General features: G+C 36.1%; 1 protein-coding gene across 1 annotated transcript in view; it reads left to right on the forward strand.

Annotated features, from left to right (window-relative positions):
- KCNIP1 (potassium voltage-gated channel interacting protein 1) overlaps nucleotides 1–17309 on the forward strand; it is a 576971-nt gene that overhangs the window by 137280 nt on the left and 422382 nt on the right. The window lies entirely within an intron of this gene.

Consider the following 17309-nt stretch of genomic DNA (forward strand, 5'->3'; position numbering starts at 1 on the left):
ATAAAAAGTGAAGATACTATATTGTGATCCACACTTAGTCCCCACAGTCCTCTCTCTGGATGCAGGTGGTTCTTTTCATCACAAGACCATTGGAACTGGCCTGAATTACCTTATTGTTGAAAAGAGCCATGTCCATCAGAATTGATCATCATAAAATCTTGCTGATTCTATGTACAATGTTCTTCTGCTCACTTAGTTCATGTAAGTTTCTCCAGGCTTCTCTGAAATTATCTTGCTGATCATTTCTTATGGAAATAATATTCCATAACATTCATATAACATAATTTATGCAGCCATTCTCCAACTGATGGGCATTCATTCAGTCTCCAGTTCCTTGCCATGAAAGTAATATTCTTTGATATGCATTCAGACTCCATAGTCCTTTCTTTGAATGTGGATAGCATTTTTTTATTGTGAGGCTTTTGTAATTGTCTTACATCATTTTTTTTTTGCTGAGAAGACCTAAGTCTATCAAAGATGATGATCATACAATGTTGTTATTACTGTGTATGATGTTCTCTTGTTTTTGCTCACTTCAGTCAGCATTAGCTCACATAAGTTCAGCTGAACAAACTTCCAAACTCTTACAGGCACCTAGCTACAAGTCATTAATAAATATTTTAATTTTAAAAAATTAATTACAAGTGTAGAAGACCATGACAAATCAAAAATAAAAACCTGAATACTATACTAAAAGAAGCAATGCAAGAAAACTATCCAAAATTATTAAATATAAACAACAAATCATTTATGAACCAAATTCATAGATTACTAACAGAACAGAATTCCATGCTTGAAACTCAAAAGTTAGTAGTGATTTAATTTAGTAATTTTAATAATAAATAACGAATTTACAAGCAATATGGAGGCATAAATTCAAATATGAAGGGAAGGCAATTTGAATAACACAGGATTATTCTATAGTCATGGAAAAAGAGAATGAAGTAGACTATCATAAAAAGCAAATAAAAGGAACTTGAGCTACAAACCAATATAATATATAATGCACAGTTGTATCTAATTATCAAAGAAGAAAAGATGAAATATATACAAAAGAGAAACATTTGAAGCATCACTTCAGAAAAAAAAAAGCAAGGAAGCAAGCAAAACTTCATCAGAAAAGTAAGCAAAATATTTGACTTGCAAATCCAGTGGGAGCTTGAATACCAAGAGGCAAATATACCAAACAACAAAAACAGAAGGCAAATGAGTATAATTAGCAATTATCTCATGATCATATGTTATTCATTTTTTAAAAAAGAAAGCATTTGAACTGAGGGGGAAAGAACAAAGAGGATTCATCCAGGGACAATAAGAATATAAAATACCATAGATTTAAAAGGAGATTTGGGAAAATGAAGGAGAAAAACTGAATTAATACTCCATGGATTAAATCCAATGATCCCCTAAACATGATTTATGTGTGTTGCATGTGTGTATATATGCATACACATATATGTATATGCAAACATACACACATACAGATATACACATATGCATGTGTATTTGTGGGAGAGATTAAGCAGTAAGAAGATGCTAGAATGAAGTTGAAGGAAGTAAGAAAAACAAAAAAAGATATAGAAGAACATCATCATCTCTAATCCAAAATTGAACAGCTAAGAGTTACTAATTTTTCTCATCTCTTAACAAGAGTGAAGGCTGCAAAAGAATATCATAATAACAGTAATAATTTATTACCTAGAATTTCTATATTACTTCAAAGTTTGAAAAGCCTTTATAAGTATCATCTAAATTTATCCTCACTAAGATCATTCTGTCTCCAGATCTATGTACTGAGTCACCTAGCTGCCAATAATAGTTCAATGGAACGGAAAGTCTCGGATAGAAAAAGATAAACAAAAAGGAAAAGGTAGGATTTTACCCAGAAGTAGAAACAAACTAAAGAATATTTCCACAATCTGAAGATGTTTATTTGTTGTAAGAAACAGATACTTTAGACCATGGCTTTCCTCTTGTGAGAGTTTGAATATTAAGAGATTACTACATTAAGAAAGGGTTATAATTCAAAGAACTGTATCCCTATCCCAGAGGAAAGATGACATGAGCATCCAAGGGAAGCCTTACCTGAAGGCTTCAGTATGCATTTTGGTGTTCTCTCAAACACAAACTACTCTTCCAGCTTATTAACCTCATTTTCCATGACTTCCAATGCCAACTCCATCTCAGCCCACACAAAGATGGCCAAATCCTTAATTTCGCCTTTACCCACAAATATTTTACTTCCACCATATGAAATTTTGAAATTTCTTTAATTGTCCTAGCCTCTTGTCCTGTCATATTTCTTTGTGCCTCATCCCTTTTAAGCTTATTCTTCTTAGTCACTACAATCTTCAGTCACTGTATCCTTTTCTGTTTTTCTAATCAATCATCCCAGCTGAAAACTCACTTTCCTCCCTTCAAAATCTTGATCCTATAATTAATCTGTTCATTCTATTCTCTGTTTTCAAATACCCTACTTCTTGTCCTATAAGCATTCGTTCTTGAACAAACCCTGAACCATCCCCTCTGTCTTCTCTCTCTGTTCCTAATGCTACCAGAAAAAGTCATGAAATCATACTGAGGGATTCTACTACAAAATTACATTATCTGATTTCAAGTCCTTACTACTGTGTTTTAACATTTTTATCTTTCTCTGATTATCACAATCTTTATAGCGGCTATTCTTTTGTTACCAGCTGTCCACTAGCCATGTCTATCTGGATGTCCCATAAATATCTCACATTCAATATACATCTCAGTAAGAATCTACCATCTTTCCCCTGCCTTCTCTACTAATCCACCCTCATTTCTAAAGTCCTTATTTCTGCCAAGAATATCATACTACTTCACCAGTTATCCAAGTTTACAACCCCATACTTATCTTAAACTAACTCATTTTCTTCTAGACCACATCTGCAATTATTTCTGAAGTCCAGTCACTTTTACCACAACATTTCTTATATCTATCTCTTCCCCACTCATGCAGCCATCATCCTAGTTCAAGATATCATCATATCTCTTCCGATCTAGCTCAAAAGCCACCTAATTATTCTCCTTTCCTCCAATAGCTCCACTCTTTAATCCTTCCTTTAAGTAGCTGAAAATATTAATACTCCTAAAGTTCAGTAACTTCCTATTGTCTCTAGGACAAAGTAAAAACTCCTTCCATTTAAAGCTAGTAATAATTGGGCTCCAACTCACTTTGAAGTCTTGTGATACATTACTGACTTTCATGGTGTGTGTGTGTGTGTGTGTGTGTGTGTGTGTGTGTGTGTATCTGAGAGAGAGAGAGAGAGAGAGAGAGACAGACAGACAGACAGACAGACAGACAAAAACAGAGATAGAGAGACAGAGACAGGCAGGCACTGGAAGAAAGGTGGGTACCCATCAATTGGAAAATAGCTGTAATATGTGAATGTAATTGAATATTATTTTATAATCAGCAATCATTCATATAAAGAATTCCACTGGGAAGAATTATATCACTGTACTGATGTTTTCACTTAACTGCTTTCTTTGTTAAAAGTGAGAATTTGTTTTAAGGAGTATAGATAGAGGATATTTCAAGAAATGACAATGATGCAATAACAAAAGACATCAATAATTTTTTTTTTCTGAGGCAATTGCGGTTAAGTGAGTTGCCCAGCATTGCACAGCTAGGAAGTATTAAATGTCTGAAGTCACTCAGGTCTTCCTGACTTCAAGGCTGGTGCTCTATCTGCTGTGCCACCTACTTGCCCCCTATCAATAACATTTGGTAAAAAATAGGAAGTGAAAAGGATAAGAATGGCAAAGGGGGTTTGAAGAAATAGTAGGTTTAGAAAATCTATTACAAGAAATATGAATTCACTACAAGGATCAATTAAGGAAGAATAGGATTATCTTAAGGTAGTGAAGTGCCTCTGAAGATTATATGAGTTGAATTCATAATAGGGCATTTTTTCAATAGTTTTTGTTTTCTAGTATTCAGGTCTATAGGAGTAAAAAGCTGATGGGAAGGAACTAATCAAATATAAAAGGAAGAAAGTATAAGTGTGATGAATTGAGAGAAGAATAGGTAAGGAAAAAAATAATTGACAATCACAGTGTGGACAAAGAATAAGTTTAATGAGAGTAAAGCAAAGGGAGAAATGGAAGGACAGGAGATTATGATTAGAGGACAATTTCAGAGTTCAGTTATCGTGGAAGTAGAACAGTTAAGTGTAATAGAGAGATCTTCTAGAGCAAAGCTTCTTAAATGGTCTTTACAATTCCATATGGAGTTGCATAACTGAATATGGGGATCACAAAAATATGATTTATTGTCAGTAAATGTTTGATATATACAAATCAATTGTATACTTTATAGCTGGTATCACATAAAAATTTCTCAGGCAAAAAGGGGTTACAAGTAAAAAAAATTTTAAAGTCCCCATTGAAGGTATGAATATCTATCTGGGTAGTTGAAGTGAAATGAAGATAAGTCATGGAATATGAAGAGATCAATGAATGGGGTGGTCATTGTGTTGAAGCAAAAATCAACAAGTACATTGAAGCCCCCAAGTATAAGGCTGGAGAATATCGTGGAGAATATGGCTATGAGACTGGAAAAATTAGGGAGAATGACACCCAGGAGCTGGCAAAGGATTACAATAGAGATGCAGACTGGGTGACATAGGCAGAAGGAGTCAATTTCAAAAGAAGAGAAGCTGTATCTGTCCCAAAGGCCAATGGTTCTGAACAGCAAGGAGGCTGATATGATGCTGATTGAAGAGAGAGATAAAAAGTGCTCAGCTAGAAAGATATTGGTCAAAGACATCCCTCATTTCTCAATTCCGTTCTTGCTATTCATTCACAGATATTAGCCTTTTCCCTGGGCAAAGTCAGGAAATGCTTGATTTGTGTGGACTGTATAAAGTTTGGGACAAGACCGGGAAATTGCAATCCCACTGCCTGTTCCATTCAATATTTCATAACCATGCAGCGTGACCTAGAGAGAGACTGACAGTTTAAAATATATTGAGTAGCCTCAGCCTCTCTCTTTATTACACTTTAACATGTTCTAAATGAAAGCTCTACTGTAACAGTAAACCCAGGCAAGCCTTTTGCCTGTGTGAGGGCCATTTATTATAGTTATTGGCAGTGCTGAGGAAAAAAAAAAAAAACATTGCTGATGGGCAGAGTTGGGAAATTTTTCCCCCTCTCTGATAGATTGGGGAAAGTTTCTAGCTGAAATAATATGTTTCTGGGACATTCTTGACAGTTATAGCCAGTCCTCATTTACTTATTGCCATCAAAGTTATTTAAGGACATATTTCTCACTATCTCTCCCCATATCACTGAACTCACACTAGACCATTTGTATCTGGTCTTGTATTTTCTTCCCAGGAGCCTTATGTGGTCCACGACAGGGTTTGTTAGGTCCCAAAGCCATTTCTCATCCTATCTATTATTTCTATTTCTAAATATCTATATAGAAGGTCTCTCTTCTCTAGACTATAATCTATTCAATGGCAGATACTATCACAAATATTTTCCTCTGCATCTTCAGTGTCTGCATATGCAGCACCTAATAAGCAATTAATAAATCTTAATCAATCTATCTTATCCTTAGTGCTTGTCTTAAAATTTGTTATTATTATTGTTTAGAACTCCAAATGGCTCATTTAAGTGGAAGCTATCCAAAAATAACTTTTTTTCTACTTTTAAAAAAGTATTTCATTCAATAAATAATCAGCAAGAATTTATTAAGTGCCTACTTTCTGCCAGATATTTCTCTAGGTATTTATAATCCCTGATCTCAAGGAATTTATATTCTACTTCTATCACTTTACAATCCCTTCACCATCACCTTTACAAGAGCCCTTTCTTGTAAGAAAGATGGCTAGGGAAAACAAACTATCAACTACAGCTAATAGTGACTTTAATATTCTGTGCCTGTAGTCTGCCACCTCTCTACTATGAAAAAGTAAGAGTGGAGAAAAGGTCCTTTTTCTACTTCCTTCCTTTCAGGTTGCCCTGTCTCCACGGACATTATTATCATGTTAGAGAAACTCTCCATCACATATGCCAAGCTAAAAAGCCTCCAGTTCATCCTGACTATGAGGCAACAGGTATCTATTACTTTGCACCACTCAGTTTGAAGGAATTCATGGTTGCCACTGTTATGCTATTAATAGGTTGAAATATTTAGCCTGTCTTTATAATTACTCCATTATTTCTAAAGATCTTTTTTTTACTAGTAGAGATACTCACCCTACTGATACTGATGGTAATCCCCTTGTCTAATATATGATTCCAAGGATACTTGTGATCAAAAATTTAAAAACCCATTGTATGAAGACCAATCTTTGGTCATTTGCATTTTTAAAAACAAATTTTTAAAAGCTATAGAAGAGCTGAACAGTTATTTTTAAAAGCAGAAAGGAAACTAATTCCATCTGGTTTTATTGACTGTTAGACCAAGTAATTACCAAATGAGTTGCATAAACAGCTGCTATTTTGTTTATCAAAGTTCTTATAGTGGTGGCAGAGAGAAGGCACTGTATGATAAATAATACTATTTTGCAATAATCCTACATTTCAATATTAAATTGGCAGTCATTTCTAATGCCTATAATCTGCCTGCCTTTCCTTCACTTTTTTTATGTAAAAGTAACTACTTCCTGATCACCATGCTGCTTCAACTCCAGTCATCATCCATCCCCAATTTTTCCCATGCCTCTCATCCCCAACCTGAACTTTGTACTTTTCTGCTGGGATTCCAAACTCTAATAAATGAGTTATCATCTTATCTTGCCCAGAACAGAGCCTCCATATCATATCCCAACTATTTATACATCATGCTCACCTCCTCCTTATTTTTTTTCTGCTAGTCTCTATGTGTCACCTCCCCCATTATAATGTAAACCCTGTGAGCTATCTTGCTCAATTTATTTGTATCCCTAAGGCTGAGCATAGTGCCTGGAATATAGTAAGTGCTTAATAAGTAATCTGTCTATCTAACAGAAAGACAAAATCTACTCTTAGATACCCAACAACAACAAAAGGTCATGAAATGCAAAACAAAACTTTTTCACTAGAACTATTAGTTATCATCATCTAGGAAAAACAATCACATTAATTTTCCTGTTTTGCATTCTGTTAATGAGTCATCCATTCTGGAGTTTTTCAAACTTCCTACCAAGAAGTAATCAGATAATAAGAAGAATGGGAAGGGTTATTTTTTTAAATTATACATGAAAATGAATCTTGGGTTTCTTGGTTTATTTGTCTTATAATCTTGGAACATCACAGCACCAATGGGCAAATTCTTGACAAGCCCAGCAGCTTGGAACCTCTCAAACATGAAGACAGATTCTTGACAAGCCCAGCAGCTTGGAACCTCTCAAACATGAAGACAGTTTCCCTTATTTACTACCACTTAAAAACAATTCTCCTTTATACTTTCTTGCCTAAAAGTGATGGGCACCACCTCTTTCCATTCCCTTCACCCCAGTTCAAGAGAATTTATATTCTCAAGGACAAAACAGAGGCAAATGAAGACGTTCTTTCAACATGGGTTGTCATAGTGATGACCTGACAGAGAGCAACGTGCTAGGGCTCATTGTCCACCAAAGAAAACCAAGAAAAAATTGAAGTCCTTTATTTAAATGATATTCTGGGAACAGGATGACATTTTAAAAGCTGTCAAGTGGAAAGGATAATAGAAATAAAAACAATTAGCACATTACTCATGGGGCAACTTGGATTAAGCCCTATTTGCTCTTTCTGAACTCTGGAATCCAGAGGAGTAAAGAGTATTACAGATGTCTTTGTTGCATAACAAGCCTTGAGTCTGTTGCACATTTGGGATCCAGAATTTAGGAAAAACATTGATAAGATGTAGAACATCCAAAGAGCAAACAGGAAAGACAATGTAGTACAATGAAAAAGGCAAAAACTTAGAATCATAGGAACTGAGTTCAAATTTTATCTTTAGCAATTGCTAGTTGTATAACCATGTTAACATCAACCCCTCTGGGCCTCCTTTGTAAAAAGTTGGATTAGAAGATCCCTTAAATGCTGTCCAACTCTAAATCCATAACCAAAAGGCTTGAGTTCATGACATAATGATAATCTATTGAAGAAAATGGGAGAGAATGTTTAGGCTGGCATACCTCATAACTCTAGATCTGAAAGGGACCCAGGAGGCTATCTAGTCCAAATTCTGCCTCATTTCATAGATGAAGAAATTGAGACCCAGGGAGGTTAAGTGATATAACTTTAAGCATTTGAAGGACTATTCGATGAAAAAAACATTTGGTTTATTTCGTCCCTGAGAGCCACTCTAAAAGGAATGTGTGGAGGCTACATTAAAGCAAGGAAAAAAATTTCTAACAGTTTGAGATATACACATATACAACAGGGTTTTTTGAGAGAATGTGGGCTTCAAACAAATGATCTTCAAGCAAAATTTGGACAATAACTTGTTGGGTAAACTATCAACAGGTTGTTTGCCCAGCTACAATTCAGATGAACTATCTTCTAATTTTTTTTTGCCACCTAAGATTTAATGATATTGAGTCAAATATGGAGCAGAAGTGGTGGGGGAGGCCTAAAGTGGGAAAGAAGAATCAAAAAGCTGATTGCTTACCTGAAACAAAGAAGGAAGATCCTCTAAAACAAGAGCTCTTAACATTTCATGGCTCCCTCTAGCAGTCTGTAAAGCCTAAGGTCCCCTTCTCAAAATCATCCTTTTACATGCATAAAATAAAATACATAGGATTGCAAAGGAAACTAATTGTAGTGCAACAGTCATCAAAATATTAATTTTGTTTAAAGTTCATGAACTCCAGGTTTAAAATCTTTGTTTTAAACTGTTGTCATAGAAGCATTGAAGGTCAAGTAAGTGTGTTCTGCTGAAAAGAAAAACTAAGGACTATGAATAGAGTGTGTTCATTTGCCAAGCTTTATTATAACTCTAACAATATAAAATAATTGTTCCATGTGCTTTCTCTCTGCCTCTCTCTGTCTCTCTTTGCTATTGTTTTAAGTAAAAGAATTTCTCAATTAATCTGTCTACCCTTCCCTATTGAAAAAAACTAAAAAAAGCAAAAATAAAAACTTATCATTCAATACATATCTATGACATTTGACAAAATAAATCCCACATAAGCCATGCCCAAAATGAAGTTCACTTTCTTCATTATAAATTGTCCGTGTTCTCCTAGAGCTTCTTTGATATTTGTAACTGTTCCCTCTTTGATATAGGTAATTATTCTAGTGATTACTGACTGGTACTAAAGACTTGGGGAAAACTACAATATTTCTAATATTATAGTATGGACAAAATTCTACTTTGGTGATATTTTTCTGAAAGCTTGTGCTCTCTCCCTCCCTCTTCCTTTCCCTCTCTTTTTCTCCCTCTCCCTCTCCCTCTCATCTACTTCTCTTTCTTGGCCTGCACTCACTGTGCTTTAATCTGACCCCTTCATCACAGACATTTCTATATGTCTACAACCTCACTGATTAGCCCTTTCCTGCCCATGACCTCAGAGAGAGAAACCATTCAGACTAGCCTAAGTAATACCCTGTCCCCCTCTACCTTCCCAGTCCTATTTTGTGTTCTTGAGCTGTCTGGATTCATGGGGAGATATGTGGAGTGGCAATAGAGAAGTGTAATGATGTGCCAAATCCTGGGGACAGCCCTCACAAGAAACCACTGTGACTCTCTTCTCCTTAATTGGCCTAAAGATTATGCCCGGAGCTTTCTGGTAAATTCTCTTGTGGTATCCTTCCCTGCTCTTTCTTTGATTAACCTGCTTTGGAGAAATCATAAATAGGTGCCCCAGTTTAGGAAGGTCCTTGTGTCTCCTCCATAATTCCTAAAATGATGAGGAAAAAATATGTCGCTATTGAATTTGTTCACCTAATTCCCATTAGATTAAAAGCTCCTTGAGTGTGTGAACTATCTTTTTCCTTCTTTTTCTATATCCCCAGCTTAACATACAGTTAATGCTGAATAAGTATATATTGAGTGATGATTAATTGGTTGATTCTTCCACTAATCCCCTTTAAATTCTAGTTCTTCATTGCAATGGCCTCCAAACTCATTTCCCAATCTTCTCCTGAACAATCTTTACAATTCTGTATGCCCACTTTCTTATGATGTTTATATATGTTCCTATACTCTCTTGTCCTCTCTTCAGCCCAAAAAGTTCTTGGTAGAACCCAAAATCCCATTGGATTTTCCTTCTAGAAAGAGAAGCCAGTTCCACTTTCTCTTTTCCCTGAGTCTGTCCTCTCTCTATATATAGAAAGTTCTGTGTACCTGATCCTTCATTTAGAGGTTTTATTCTCCTCAGGGTCCACAAGGGCAGCTGCTTCACATCCTCTCCCTATATTTTAGCCAAGCAATCTTCTTGTGAAGCTGCTTTAGCCCTATGAATCAGGACCTAAGTTAATGAGTATCTCGCATGGAGAGTTTCTTACTAATCTAACCCAGCACACCAAATAGGAAAGAGCCCACTCCTCATAGGCACCTGAGCTGGTAAAAAAAAAAAATCAACATTGGTTTCATTTTGTCTTGATAGTGAATTTGTGAAGCAAATTTTGGGGTGTGCCCCATGATACTAGGAGCAGTGCTTTATGTGTAGAAGGAATACTTCTTATTTTTTAATTGAACTGAGAGATACAATAGTTTTAGTGGAAAGAATATAGTAATAGGAGATGAAAGAATTGGGTTCTAGTTCCAAAGCATCCAATCAATAAATCAGTTAACAAGCATTTATTAAATACCTTCTTGGTGAAGCACCATACTAGTTGATGAGTATATAGAACCAAGAGGAAAAGACAAAACTTACTCAAGAAGTTTATGTTCCAATGAGAGAAACAAAATGTGTATGTAAGTATAATCATAATATATATAAAATTAACATGAGATAACCACTATGACTATTTATAGGACTTTAATGAAATCACTCACACTTTTTGAACAATTTATTTATCTCCAAAGCTCTTTCCTATTCTATTGGTCTATATTTCTATTTAAATGAATTCTCACTAGAAATCTACAGAGAACTGTTTCTATTTCAAAATAATGTCTGCTGATATTTGCTTTAAAAAATATTAGTGTTGGATTATGACACCCACCTTCATTGATTATCTTCCCATGGAGAACTTTTGATGGATTTTGGGTATGCCAAAAGCAGTTGTGGCCAGAGAAGTTTCATGGGCTAATAGCTACAAGTTTTTCCTCCCTCAAATGCCCAGTAACACTAAACCTCTAAAATGAGTGCTGGGGCTTCTAACCTTTCTGAGGACTGGGGACTGCCAGAGAGGAGCAGGACTGTTAAGATTTTTTAAAAACACTGTTATGCTGTGTATATAGAGACTAGAAAGATATCTTTGAGTAAATAAGGAAAGGGGAGGAGGAGGAACTAAGTTTTTTCAGACAGTAGCTTGATTTGGGGATTACCAGGGATGCTAGTGGTGATACAGCTGCCAAATAAACTATGATTCATTTTTCTTTTTTTTTTAAGCTCTTGACTATAGGCAAGATTAAAGTTAGCACAGCATCTCTTATCAGTAGAAGGCACATGGAACCATTCCAAAAATCTAATGTCATGCTCAGATGAGAAAAGAGGCCACCAGGTTCTATAATGTCCTCACATATATCTTCCCTTATTGCTATAGTCAGTATGGATACCCAGAAGCAGAGTGATGCTGGTAGAGGCCAATGAGGACTCTTGGATTGAGAATGATGGAAATCACATTTGACCTGATTTGTAAGGCCCAATTTGGAAGCTGCTGTCAGATGTCTCCATGCACATGTAACTGGCATCTATTGCTACAAAGCTCTGCCAGTGTTCTTTACTACTCACCACAGATGACTTGTCTCTTCTTTATGGTGCTTTTTCCTTATTTTATGAAATTTGTCTTTTTACTGTTGACACTCATTCTTCCCTCAATTCTCAGCGAATGACTGAACTCTTACTCTGTCAGTTATTTATCTGAGTAATTTCTTGATGAAATTGCAAATATAATTGAATTCTGTGAAAACCATGAATTCAAATGAGGCGACAATAGGAGGAAGCTGCGTGATTAAGGAATTGTTATTCACTCACTGTACATCATTACAGCCCAGAATTCATTGCAGGATCACTCGCAGATGGAGTTGCTGAACTATGATTATATTTCAGAAAATGAAAGGGGACAAATATAAAAAGGCAATAAAACAAATTAGGGACCTTCTTGAGAGACAGGATTATTACTGATTAAGTATATTTGGTATCACAAATATGCTAGAACTTTGGCAGTTTAAATTATACCATTGTGGTGTCCAAATTCTTACTGGTCTTGGGATATTTGTTATTTTGGACTTTAAAATCACATTTCCTTTCAACCTCCAAATTGACAATTTTAAAGAACATTAGAAATGACCCATCTCTGAGATGCTTTCTCATTCAAAATGCATTTACACTCAACCACATTAAAAGGCTATTGTCTAGTCATTTCAACTCTCAATTTAACTTTAAAACAAAGTTACTGCATTAGAGAAAGGGCCCTTTATTATAATAAAAGAGTTTTTTGTTTTCTTCTAATGTACTATTTTAGCAGAAAGGCTTAGGGATGTGACTTGGGACTATTCTTCCCTAGACAATTCACAAGATGACAGAAACACAGACTATTAGAATTGCAAACAATCTCAGCAGCCATCTTCTTCACATTACTGTCCCCCCCCCAAAAAAAAGAAAAACCCTACTACTACATACTGATTATGTGAGTGCTTATACAGCCTTCACTTGAAGACCTCCAATATAGGAGAACTTCCCAAGATAGTCCATTCAGCTGTTAGATTTCAAAACATTAGGAAGTATTTCCTTACATTGAGTCTGAATGTGCTTCATTATAATGCCCATTCATTGTTCTCATTTTTGGAGCTAATAACAAGAAGTCTAATCTCTCTGCCATGTGACAGACTTTCAAAGATGAAGAAAGCTATCATGTTCAACTGAAATCTTCTCTTCACTGAGCTATCTTCAATTACTTTTATTTCATTTATATTTTTTACTTTTCTTTACACTTTACATGTAATAAAAATTTACTTTTTTATTTACATTTATTTCAATTATTTATCTTCATTTGGTAAGGATTCAAAACCCTTTACCATGATGAGGTTTAGATTTGGGGTACCCAAATGAAATTAAGGTTTCTGGTGGTCAGGGAGGTAAATGAGGTCTAGTGGTGGCACAAGAGTAGGGAGTTCTAAGGATTCCCTTTCTGGCGGCACAAGAGTCCTCTGTAAAGGAATTTACAGACCTGAAAACCTAGATTGATAAAATAGATTTATTATGGGGATTGGAAGTAAGGTTAAAGTCTAGTTAAGGAAATAGGTGAGAGTAAATAGACACTGGAAACAGTATTCCAGCGGGCAAAGACTCTTGGCATACCAAGCCAAGCATAGAGCTGGCATGTTTGGAAACCTCTGCAAAGAGAAGACTCCAGTTTGTCTCTTTTTATAATGAGAGATTTAGCTAAAGGGGCCCGTGGGTGGAGTTCCAAGTTGGCTCAGATCCGATGGGGGCTAGGAGAGCCCGGATCTCCTGTTGGAATTCAAAGGGATGCTTTTGACCAGGATTTGTGAATCAAAGGTCCTAGCTTCTTGAATTGATAATGCATCAGCCAGGAGGGGTTGGGAATAATCTGAATCACACATCAATCAAAGGATTGAAAGGATCACAATTGAAAGGATCACAAATCAGTTTCTTAAAGGGACTATGACCTGCTCCAACCATTCTGGCTATTCTCCTCTGGAAAACATCTTCTTCAACTTAGCAATGTCCCTACTAAACATGGTATACAGTATCGAACATATTAATCCAGCTGCCTCCTTTTATACATGAGAGCTAAAGTGATCTTTCCAAGATCAAATAGGTGACAAGTAGCAAAAATGAGAATAAAGCCCAGTTTCTCAGATATCAGATCCATTACACTTTCATTCATTCAACAATCATTTTATTTAATACCAATTACACGTCTGGCAGAACATTAGATGTAAAAGATACAAAGTTTATAATAAAATCATCCCTACCCTCAAGGAGATTAGATTTCATTGGCAGGAAACTATATGTACACAGAGAGGTAAATCCAAACTATGCATGAAATAATGTCTGAGGGAAGGGCCACCAATAACTAGGAATAGGCTACTTACAGGAAGTAGCCCCTAAGTTGAGTCTTTAAAGGCAGCCTGGGATTCAACGAGGTGGAAGTGAATTCCAAACATAGGGGACAGCTTCTGCCAAGTCAGGAAGGCAGGAAATGGGGTATCATGTACAGGGTTCAGCAGGCTAGCCAAGTTGGCTGGAACAAAGGGAACATGGAAAGGAGACTGTTATGAAATAAACCTAGAAGAAAAGCTAAGCCAGGTTGAGGAAGACTTTCAAAGCCAAACCAAGGAGTATTTTTGGTCCTAGAGTTTCTTCTACTTTAATACCTGAAAGTATTATAGGAGGTTTCATGAAATTACCCAGAGATAATCAGGCTGTCGAATGAAGGCAGGGAAAAGAAACCTATGGAAAAAATAGTGAAATAGAATCACGAGAGCCTTTTCATACTGCTGTTTTTCCTGACACTCCCTGCCCCCAACAATACTTGCTAATTCTATTTTTCATACAATCATTGAAGGTTTACAAGGGACATTGGTGGCCATCCAGTTCAATCTGTATATGAAATGAATCTCTACTAGAACATATCTGAAAAGTGATTACCCAGCGATAGTTTGATTTCCTCAAGGGCATGCTAGGTGACAAGGTGGATAATTTGATAACGACATTAATGTGAGGGGAATGCTTTGCAAAGCTGAAGTGCTATATGATTATACATTATTATTGTTGCTGCTATTTTTGTCACAATCAAATGAGTAGCCTAATGTGTTTTCCTATCTAATATAGACATACATCAATAGCAGTGCTCTATCCCTAAGTAGTATTTAACATGACTATGAAAAGCTAGTAAGGAAGAAAATATAACTAATTTTGTTGTTGTTGTCCATGTATGCATTTGTGTCCAGCTCTTAATGACATTTGCCAAAATGGTTTGACATTTCCTCTGTCAGTTTATTTTTTACAGATAAGAAACTGAAGCAAACAGGATTAAATTATTTACCCAGGGTCACACAGATAGTAAGTGTCTAAGGACTAATTTTTAGTAACCCCTAAAATTTCATATATATAACTGGGCAGAGATTGTAGAGTCATCACTGTTTGTTCATTCAAAAACCATTTCTTAAGCACTTGCTATATGCAAAACACTGTTCTTGATATGGAAGTCTCCTGTAGAATTAGATTTTACTACCTTCCTCAAATTATTATCTCAGTCATAGTTTGCTGAGGTTGTAAATGATTGATCTAGAGTAACACCAAGATCTCTTCCAACTTGTAAATATCATATTTCTTTGAAACAAAGTACAGGCAAGTTTTGATGAGGAAATAGGCAGTTGAGGAAAATATGGAGCCTATCGATTACCTAAAGGGGTTGCCATGACAACAATCATCATAGGATCATAGATTTAGAATTCGAAAGGAACTGAGAGAGTATTAAGTCCAACCTTCTCATTCTACAGATGGGGAAACTGAAGCCCAAAGTCCATTTATATAACATTGAGGATCATGCAGTTATTAAGTGTCTAAAGTAGAATTTCAACACAAGTCTTTTTGGCTTACACTCCTATGCTCCATCAAATCTATATCAATTCCATTCTGTCTTTCCTATAATAATAACTTTATTTCCCATAGTCTTCTTCCCCTCACTCCAAGTGATATTCTTGAAAAAATTTCATGAACAAGCTAGTATAAAGGTGGATTATCTATCCATGATAAAAGAAATTGAGCTCCTAAGCAGTTCTAATAGCACAGAAAATATCAGCCAGAGATCAACACACACTTTTACTTACTATCTTCAGCTAGAGAATCAAATGTGTAGCTCAGGAAGGGCTATTCAATTGCTGTCTCAGCCATAGCCTCTGGAGCTAACTTTCCCTCGCCTCCTCAACATTGCACTCATGGACCTTTCCTATGACTTCATACTCACACTGCAGCTTCAGTTCCTTACTCATCTACAAGTATAACTGGGCATTGAAGCCTATTTATTCATGTTCTTATTCAGGAAATGTTGAAGTGCCTACTGAATGCACAACATCATGCTAGGTGCTAAGACAAGTTTGACATTGTGGAAGGACTCATGACTTCAATCCATGCCATTCCTGCTACTTTCCATCTATTTGCCCTTGTTCAAGTCACTTATCCCCTCAGGTATAAATGGGGAAAATTGGATTAGATGATCATTCAGCCCCACTCCGCCTGGCCAGTTGTGATATGATGGATGTGGGATCGCTAAAAACATCCTCCCTGCTTCCACTTGTCCTGCTTAGTTGGCTGTTGCCCTTTATTCTAAAATATGATTAGTAGTATTATTATATTGGCCAATATTATACCACTATGTAGGGTCAAGGTACAGTGTGTCTGACTGTGGCTGACCAGACCAAAACAAGTTGGGAAGGCTCTATCACAGCAGGTCAGGCACAAATAGTTCTTAGAGATGATTCTAAATTTGTGCCACACCTTCCTTTGGAGTTTCCTGAACACTGAGATAGTTCTGGCAATGCATTCATCAATCTCATCATTTATGTGTATATCTCTGGAAAGTATGTTGTCAAGGTAAGTGAATTTATCCATAACATTTAAAACTTCCCTATTGCTGTAACTGACGATTCCATGGATGGATTTGTGGTACTTGCTGGTGAAGTATCTCTATTTCCTTGGTGTTAATTGTCAGGTCAAAATGAATACAAGCAGCAGAGAATCAATCCACACTTTGTTGCATCTCAGTCTTAGAAGCTACATCAACTGCATCTTTAAACAAAAAGTCATGTACCAGCTAAATGGAAAACTCCCAGGATTAGCCTTCCATTTTCCTACTTCTCATGTAGCTATTATGAATCTGACCTGACTCTTACAGAAACTTGTCAAATAAGGATATCAAGAAAGTGGTGACCCTTGAAGGGAATCTTGGGCTACCAACCCAGGTTATTTCTTGTGTGTAGTAAACCTCATGGTCTGTGTAGTCAATGAGAGTAAAGTGGAAAATTTTGAATCTTCATTTCCCAACCAAAAGAGGAATTTCATGACCAGGGAGTCCACATCCCTAACTTATTTCCCTATATTGGAGATCCTATGCTCTATTCACAGTCCTTATTTCAAAGAATTCTGTAATAGGAGAAGCATGGAGTCTTTTGCTGGGAACTAGCAATGTCACCATATTCAATGTCCTTCCCTTCCACCCCAAAGAAG

This window comes from Antechinus flavipes, chromosome 2, assembly GCF_016432865.1.
Source record: "Antechinus flavipes isolate AdamAnt ecotype Samford, QLD, Australia chromosome 2, AdamAnt_v2, whole genome shotgun sequence".
Classification (NCBI taxonomy): domain Eukaryota; kingdom Metazoa; phylum Chordata; class Mammalia; order Dasyuromorphia; family Dasyuridae; genus Antechinus; species Antechinus flavipes.